Below are 9990 nucleotides of genomic sequence, written 5' to 3'. Positions count from 1 at the left end.
AAGTAAGTTTTGTACATTTCCATGAAAAATTGCTGCTGCATTTTTAAACTTTCTAAAATGCTAACAAAATAAAAGAACATTTTACAAATGGTGCTGATGTAAAGCAGACATGTGGGAAATGCTATTTATTAATGTTTTTGTGAGGTGTGACTATATAGATTAAAGGGATAATCGTTCAAAGTTTGAAAATTGCAAATGTTTTGAAATTTTTGCCAAATTTCTGATGTTTTTGTAAATAAACACAAAACATGTCGACCTAAATGTAACGTTATCACAAAGTGCAATGTGTCATGAAACAACAGTCTCAAAATCACTGGAATATGTTGAAGCGTTTCAGAGTTATTACCACATAAAGTGACACTGGTCAGATTTCAAAAATTTGGCCCAGACACCAAAGGGTTAAACTCATAGGATTATTTTTTACTGAGTTTTTACTCTGTATTTCTGCTGCACAGAAAACGCAGCGTCTTACAGTTTCAGCAAAGTGGATGGGATTTATAGAAATCTCCTGCCTACTGTGCCTGCGGTGCATGTTTGAAATGGTCAGCAGGTCAATCTCTCTTGCGATTACCCTGAGTTTTACGTGCGGAAAATCTGCAGCTAAAATAAAGGCATATGTATTTGTAGTGCTTTTCCGCTGTGGAAATGCATTAAAAATGCATGTAATTCACACACAGGCTCGGACTGGCCCAAGGGGCAACAGGTGAATCCCCTGGTGGGCCCACTGTGTAGGAGTAAACACAACTTACCCACCAACATGAGCAGAAGTTGGCTCAATACATTTGATTCTGTACAGAAAAAAGCAGCATCTCATCATTCGTCCAACATACTACATTATTATTATTATACATTATTATTATTATTATTATATAGGAGCAGAAGTAAATTTGTGAATGAGGGCAAGGTAATATTTGCATGTAGCTAAACAGTGGGACTCCAGAGTCAGTGATACTGGTGGGCCATTGCCACCCCTGTCTGACACTGTTCACACATGACTGTTCAATAAAGTTTTCACAAAGTCAAATACTAGGAAGTATCAAAAACAAAGCAGCTTTATTTAAAGCATGACATACCAACAAAAGACCAAAAGTGAGTTTCAAAAACGCATGTTAAAAAACACACTCAAAAAGGTAATAAAAAAAGCTGCAAGTAACCCAATTTACCTAAGGCTACGTTCCCACAATGAGTTTTGGTGAGTTGTTGATGTTGCAAATTTTCTGCACCTATTAAGTAATAAATTACTTGCTTTTTTTCCATTTCTTTTTTGAGTGTGTTTTTTTATACATGTTTTTATTGTCGTTTTGTTTTTTGTTTCTTTCTGCTATATCTTTTTTTTTAAATAAACTGCTTTGTTTTTGATACTTCCTGGTATTTGGCTTTGACAAAACTTGATTGATACAGTCATGTGAGAATTGCATGTATTTTGATGCATATTTTCACCAGCAGAAAAACACTAAAAACGCATGTGTGTTTTTTACTTGCAGATTTTCTGTATGTAATGCAAGTTTATGGGGGAAATCTGCGCATACCCAACGTGTTGCGGATTTAAAACAAGCACCGGAGGTCAGTTTATGCTGAATAAAAAAACATCACAGTTGGCATGAGCAGGGGCGTACAGAGAAATCATGAGGACCCATAGCAGAAGTTCTAATAGGGCACCCTCTCCCCCTCAAAAAAAAAAAAAAAAAAGGAAAAAAAAAAATATTTGGTGAGGCATAGAAGAGCATATCTCACAACTTTACAGAACTTACAGAGTAATTTTCCTTCTATTGAAGCCCCTAGATACACCTTTCATTGCACCCATAAAGTATGATGCCAACAATAGTGCCCCATAAACACTGTAATACCCTCACAGTGAATTCCTCCACAGTGCCCTCCACACGCACAGTATGATGACCCTACCATAAACCCCCTCAACTCTCCTGGCAAAGTATGGTGACCCCAACACAGTATGATCCCCCAACTGTGACCTCCACACAGCCCTCCTTGCAGTATAATGGGCCTATGTAGAGTTTAATGGCCCCCACACCTCTCCACACTGTATAATGGCCGCCACATAGCCCTCCAAATATTATAATAACCCTCCATATAGTATAATGGGCACATATAGCCCTCCTTAAAGTATAATGGGAACCACATTGCGTTCCATATAGGATAGAGTGCACTCCCAATAATCCTAGTATAATTCACCCCATAGTTCTCCATATAGTATAATGTCCCTCATAGTCCTCCATATAGTATAATGCACCCACATAGTCCTCCATATAGTATAATGCACCTCATAGTCCTCCATATAGTATAATGCACCCACCATTAGTCCTTTATATAGTATAATGCATCCCCATAGTCATCCTTACAGTATAATGCACCCCTATAGTCCTCCATATAGTATAATGCACCCCTCATAGTCCTCCATACAGTATAATGCACTCCCCACAGTACTCCATACAGTATAAGGCACCCCACAGTCCTCCATACAGTATAATGCACTCCCCATAGTCTTCCATTTAGTATAATGCACCCTCCATAGTCCTCAGTATAGTATAATGCATCCCCCCAGTTCTTCATATAGTATAATGCACCGTCCACAGTCATCCTTATAGTATAATGCGCCCCCATAGTCCTCCATATAGTATAGTGAACCACATAGTCCTTCATATAGTATAATGCAGCCCCATAGTCCTCTATATAGTATAACAAACCCCCATAGTATTCCATACAGTATTTTGACCACCACAATGTACTGACTGATTTAAATAAAAAGAAAAAATACAGTACTCCCCCGATGCTCTGGTCTCTGCAACGAATAGATGATCGCAGGTTCTAGTCTCCCATGGAGACTATTGAAGTAAGTAAAAAAATATTTTTAAAACTATTTTAAAAATATAAAAGTTCAAATCACCCCGCTTTTGCGCCATTCAAAATAAAACAATTAAAAAAAAAATCAAAAATCCACATACCGGTATTTGGTATTGCCGCGTTCAGAACTGCCAGATCGATTAATATATGAAAAGGATTAATCCGATCGATAAACGGCATGCAAAAAATAAAAGCCCTCACACAGCCCGAAGTCCCGAAAAGTTTTTACAAATTTTGGATTTTTTATTCACCACTTAAGTAAAAATGAACCTATACAGTGAAGGAAATAATTATTTGATCCCTTGCTGTTTTTGTAAGTTTGCCGACTGACAAAGACATGAATAGTCTATAATTTTTGGGTTATGTGCCCACGATGCAGAAATGAAGCAGAAAATTTCTGCAGCATTTCTGCATCTCCCTGGCAGAAAAAACGCATGCAGATTGTGCATGCGTTTTTCCTGCAGAATACATGCGGAATACATGCGGATTCACATGCGTACCCACATGCGTTAACGCATGTGTTTCCGCATGCGGACTGACAAGCACTTTCCAGGCGATAGCATCACTTGGAAAGTGCTTGACAACTAGGTCACACTATATAAATCCATGCAAACGCGAGACACAGTGGTGAAGGGCCTGCGGTCACATGACTGTGACATCACCGAAGGTCCTTCAGCGCTGCCGGCATGCAGAGAGAGCCGTCGGAAAGGTGAATATAAACTTTATTTGTTATTTTATTCTTTTTTTCACAGGTAGAATGGTACCCAGGTCTGGATGAGAGTCTCCTCTCCTCCAGAACTGGGTACCATCCGCACATTGAATCGCATATTATCCGCGTGTACAAATGTACAGACACGGATTCTATGCGTCTCAATGCAAGTCAATGGCGGCGCTTCCGCAAAATTAATGAACATGCTGCGGATTTATGAGCGCTGCAGAAACGCTGCGGAAAAATCCGCAGCATGTGCATTGACATTGCGGAATGCCATTGGGGACCATGGGGTGCGGATTACCAAGCGTTTTTGATGTGTTTCCGCTGCGGAAATTCTGCAGCGGAAACGCATGAAAAACGCATCGTGGGCACGCAGCCTAAGGGTAGGTTAATTTTAAAATTGAGAGATAGAATATCCAAAAAAAAACAAGAAAATCACATTGTATAAATTAGATAAATGTATTTGCATTTTGCAGTGAGAAATAAGTATTTGATTCCTCTGGCAAACAACACAATACTTGGTGGCAAAACCCTTTTTGGCAAGCACAGCAGTCAGACGTTTTTTATAGTTGATGATGGGGTTTGCGCACATGTCAGGAGGAATTTTGGTCCACTCCTCTTTGCAGATCATCACTAAATCATTAAGATTTTGAGGCTGTCGCTTGGCAACTTGGAGATTCAACTCCCTCCATAAGTTTTCTATGGGATTAAGGTCTGGAGACTGGCTAGGCCACTCCATGACCTTAATGTGCTTCTTTTTGAGCCACTCCTTTGTTGCCTTGGCTGTATGTTTTGGGTCATTGTCTTGCTGGAAGACCCAGCCACGACCCATTTTTAATATCCTGGCGGAGGGAAGGAGGTTGTCACTCAGGATTTTACGGTACATGGCTCCATCCATTCTCCCATTGATGCGGTGAAGTAGTCATTTGACAGTCATTTTCTATTTCTTCCATTTTCTTACTATTGCACCAACAGTTGTCTTCTTCTCACCCAGCATCTTACTTATGGTTTTGTAGCCCATTCCAGCTTTGTGCAGGTCTATGATCTTGTCCCTGACATCCTTAGAAAGCTCTTTGGTCTTGCCCGTGTTGTAGAGGTTAGAGTCTGAGTGATTAATTGAGTCTGTGGACAGGAGTCTTCTATACAGGTGACTATGTAAGACAGCTGTCTTTAATGCAGGTAACGAGTTGATTAGGAGCGTCTAACTGGTCTGTAGGACCCAGAACTCCTAATGGTTTGTAGGGGATCAAATACTTATTTCTCACTGCAAAATGCAAATACATTTATCTAATTTATACAATGTGATTTTCTTGATTTTTTTGGGGATATTCTATCTCTCAATCTTAAAATTAACCTACCCTTAAAATTATAGACTGTTCATGTCTTTGTCAGTGGGCAAACTTACAAAAACAGCAAGGGATCAAATAATTATTTCCTTCACTGTATAGGTTCATTTTTACTTAAATGGTGAATAAAAAATCCAAAATTTGTAAAAACTTTTCGGGACTTCGGCTGTGTGAGGGCTTTTATTTTTTGCATGCCGAGCTGACGTTTCTATTGATATCATTTTGGGGTAGATACGATCTTTTGATCGCCCGGTATTGCATTTTAGTGCGATGTTGCGGCAACCAAAAAAACGTAATTCTGGCGTTTTGATTTTTTTTATCGCTACGCCGTTTATCGATTGGATTAATCCTTTTCATATATTAATCAATCTGGCAATTCTGAACGCGGCAATACCAAATATGTGGATTTTTGATTTTTTTTTTAATTGTTTTATTTCACTGTACATGTTTGGTATCTACGAACTCATAATGACCTGGAGAATCATAATGGCAGGTCAGTTTTAGCATTTAGTGAACATGGTAAAAAAAAAAAAAAAAATTATGGAATTGCACTTTTTTTTTTTTTTTCGCAATTTCACCGCACTTGGAATTTTTTTCCCGATTTCCAGTATATGACATTGTAAAATCAATGGTATCGTTCAAAAGTACAGCTCGTTCCTGCAAAAAAAAACAAGCCCTCACATGGCCATATTGATGGAAAAATAAAAAACTTATGGCTCTGGGAAGAAGGGGAGCAAAAAACAAAAACGCAAAAACAGAAAAACCCAAGGGGTTAAGAGTCCATTGAGAAAGGACACACTAGCTGCCTTTATTGTAATAACTGATTAAGTTGCTATCATACTCCTTGATGAAGACCATTTCTTCACAGCAGATGCCAAATTTTCACGCACTTCAATGGATCACAATGTGTCACCTGAAGGACCGATAACAAAAAATAACTCACTGCCATTACTTTTGGACTGAGAGTGATCCAAAGTGGTGTGGGTCGTCTGTTTCTTGAGCAGTAATACAGCTTTTTAGGTAATATCTTTTCTTTTTACATGTAGCCGTAATAAGACATGTTTGCTCATTATTAATACTAGTTTGCCCTAGGCTAAGGTCACACGACCATATTTTCTGTCATCTGAGAAAATCGGTCAGATAATCAGACTCTGATCTGATTTTCTCGAATGTGGAAAAATCTGTGCACACTTGGATGTCATCCGAGTGTGGTCCGATTTATTTCTTTTTTTTGACGGACCCATTGACTTACATGGCAGAGTACGATCCAAATCGTGCATGCTGCAATTGTTTTCCTCAGACATGTACAAGGCCCCATAGAATAACATTGGTCTGAGATGTTTCACCGGATCGCAAATACGATAATCTGCGCCAGCCCCAACACAGATGGCTTTATATTTACACTCAGGATACTAAAGGTTAATTCTGTGAGGTTGAGCTAAAATCTGGAAATTTCTACTGCGCCAAAGCCCAGCACTGCTGTGGAGACGAGATAACGCCTTATCGGATTCCTTTTAAATTAACTAAATATCTCCTGCACATGACAGAATCTTTTTTGAGATATTGAAACCTTGAGTTTTACAGAAAATATCCCCAGATCATAAAGGGACAATATATTTTCTCTGACTAAAGTGACGTTGCCAGGCTAACACATAGGGCATGATACAGAAGACGATCCTGCAGATTCTGCCACCTTGCTTTGCCGTCTAGATTAGCCCTGTGATACTGGCAGAAGCGTGATGTTATGTCTGTTCCTCTTTCCTTTGTGCCCTCTCCATCTGTTTCTACCTAATGGAGTAAACTAAAAATAAGAGTGACAGCTCGTAAGAAAATCATCTTCATCTCCCGCTGTTCATGCCATGACTCCACGCTGGCTAAATGCAAAGCTATAAAATAAAGCGAGGCTTTGGTTGGTCTTACTTTGCATTTTGTTGGGTTTTTTTTCCATACATTTTGTCAAAAACTACAGCATCCTGTTACATAATAATGTTCTTCAAACCATTAACACCTAACGAATCCTGAAGGTAGGCGAAACATTTTACTTTGGGATTCAGACCACAGGGACACTACAACTTTAGCTAAAACATGTCTCACCAGAGGCAAAAGTGCTACAAAAAAATTCATTATACCAGTTTTGGTGCCCTTTTATTTCATATGTACCTTGCACAGCAATACAGTTTGCTTTAATTTAGTTTTTTTTGTAACTCAAAACCATATAAATAGAAGAAACTTTGTAATCTATCTTAGAGAAATCTGCTTCTCTCTCTTCCTGGACTGATCATTTTCAAAATCTCAAGTTATGGTAAAATCTGTATTCAGTGAACACAGATTATCGTATTACTGAAATAGACTGTCAGTCCTATGGAGAACTACTGTAACTGGCATTTCAGGAGAACTTGCAGCAGAATATCTGTCTACCTTTAGCTTCTCCCCTCTCCATAGAACTTTAAAAGCACCAATTGTCATTTTCTATCTCCGTAATGAGAAAAATCTGTCTTCACTGAACACAGATTTCATCCATGAATTGAGAGTGAAAGATGCACATTGTTTCTGATAATATACATTACAAGTTGTTTATTTTCAGTTGCACTACTGATGAAATAAAAAAATATGGTTACTCTTAAACAGGGCAAATTGTAGTCTCTCTTAAACCCCCTGAGCAGGGATGTTTGGATAAGGATTGCTTATATCCATCCTGTCCGCCTGTACAGGTATGCTCCTTGCCCTCTATAGGACATAACCCCAGGCATCTCACTCATGGAGACCACCTAGAAGCAGAGAGGAAATAAAAACACTCTTGCAAAGTGGTTTTAATGAGCAACATTAAGGCACCAACTATTAGCAGTGTTAGCAGCACAGGCTATGAGCCCTGCACATTTTATGCTGTATTTCTGCATTGTTTGGAAAGTATACCTAACTGCAGGAACAGATGTGGAGTTTCCTTTCCTGGAGAACAAGTAATTATGCACAAGCTTACTCATCTAGTAACTAATGAAATAAAACTAACTCAGTGGGTGCATTTGTCTTCCAAGCTTAGACAATAGGACATGGGTGTAACCATTACCTCAAACCATGAATGGCCATTACCGTAATCTGCCATGATTCATTGAATTGCTTATCATATAATTCAGCAGAAAATCAGATCTGCAGTGCAAGAGCTGGTGCGGGTGAGCAGCTCTTCGCTGTGGCTCAGAAGAGTCTTGAAAGTAAGGGTGTATTCACACAAGTGCATAACTGCTGTATTTTATGGTCTGTGTTACAACCCCAATTCCTGGGGGAGGTGGATGAGCCTCTTAAGAGTAACAGTCGTCTTAACCTTTATTTCATAAATCACTAGTACACAAGAATAAACTTCGCTATTAATCTTTACCAGGGAGAATCTTTTATTCTCAAAATTGTTATTACATGGGTAAAATCCGTATTCAGTGAAGCCAGATATTACCATTTTCTGAGAGAGGAGATGATACTTGGTGCTTTCAAAATTGTATGGAGAGTGGGAGAAGAGGAGACCTTCAGACATCCTGCTGCAAGTTCTCCTGAAGTGACAGTTACAGTTCTATGGAGAAGTGTAACTAATTCAGGAGAACTTGCAGCAGGATGTCTGTTAAGGTCTCCTCCTCTTCTCCCACTCTACCTCCTGTCTCCATACAATTTTGAAAGCATAAACTATCATCTCCTCTCTCAGTAATGGCCAAATCTGAATTGAAGACAGATTTTACCAATGATTTGAGAATGATCAGTTGAGGAAAGAAGATTTCCATAATAAATTACAGTGTACCATTTTCACATGTACAATTGATTTATAAGAAAAAATAAAGCAGTGGATACCCTGTAACCTAAATGAACAACCAATGAGATCCAGAATTGGGTTGAGATTTTCTGTAATATGGACGCTATATGGTCAGACGAACGGCCCAAAACTCGCATCCAAATGCCACAATCGGGCACATGCAACTGGATTGTCAATATGAAATCAGTTTTAATGATTTACACTCCTGATAACCATAAAAGTGGATAGGAGTTTGATACTTGCCCATGGGTATTACTTTTCACTTTTAATAGTTGGTAATTTTTAAATATTTATATATATTAGCATGCTGTAAAAGAGAACCTGTCACACTGAACATGCTTTTGGATAAAGCCATCTTGTACAGTAGAAAGCAGAGCACAACTTTCAAAAGAATCAAAAAAAAGTTTTATTCCATTCAGATTGCAATATCACGCAACAAAAACAAATTAAACAATGAGAAATCTATGCAACATACAGCCAGTAACCACGTTGTGATTTAAAGAAGTTTTGCTTGATTAGTTAGTCACCAATTTATGATCCCACCTAAATACAGAGGTCAATTTTACTTATGCTTATAAACAACTATTGATAAATTTCCATAAGTCATCCAAATTGAATGATCATCTACTTCTATGAGCTCCTGCCGTGGGGCTCTCATGGCACGGCTCAGTGTTTAGTTAAGATCAGAAATTGTACATCATAGCTTTATCCAAACAAGCTTCTTTAAGTTCGCACTCAGTTATGGGTTGCATATTGCACACCGGCCTCATTTGTCATTTCTTTTTATGTTCTATGACTATTGGATCTTTTAGCCATTTGACATGTAAACATGCCATTTTGCTGCATTCGTATGCATATTTATTCAAGTCAGTGCTAGGAGCCGATCATAAAGCAAGCAAAATTATACAGGAATTTTTTTTTTTTTTGTTTAATCCACTTCCAGTTACGATTTTAAAAAACTACATAAAAACAGCACGTGTAAGTTTCCCTAGTGTAGGGCTACCGTGACACTTAATTTGATTTCAACTATGAAGCTACAGTACAGATGCAGTCCAAAGCAATGCAATGAAATGTAATAATCTTGTGGATTGTAGCGAGTAGTTAAAGGGCATCTGTCAATAGGATCAACTCTCCTAAGCTGTCTATACAGGTCATAAGAAGTTGAACAAAATTATATCTGCAATCCGATGTTTTCTCATTTCGGAGAACTCCACGTTTTAACTTAAATATGTAAATGAGCTGTTAAGATCCATGGGCCAAACATAGATCTCCCTGAGAATCTG

This window comes from Phyllobates terribilis, unplaced genomic scaffold (genome assembly GCF_046119375.1).
Source record: "Phyllobates terribilis strain yellow unplaced genomic scaffold, ASM4611937v1 Scaffold_3__8_contigs__length_932513732, whole genome shotgun sequence".
Classification (NCBI taxonomy): domain Eukaryota; kingdom Metazoa; phylum Chordata; class Amphibia; order Anura; family Dendrobatidae; genus Phyllobates; species Phyllobates terribilis.
Note: the sequence above shows the minus strand (reverse complement) of the source record.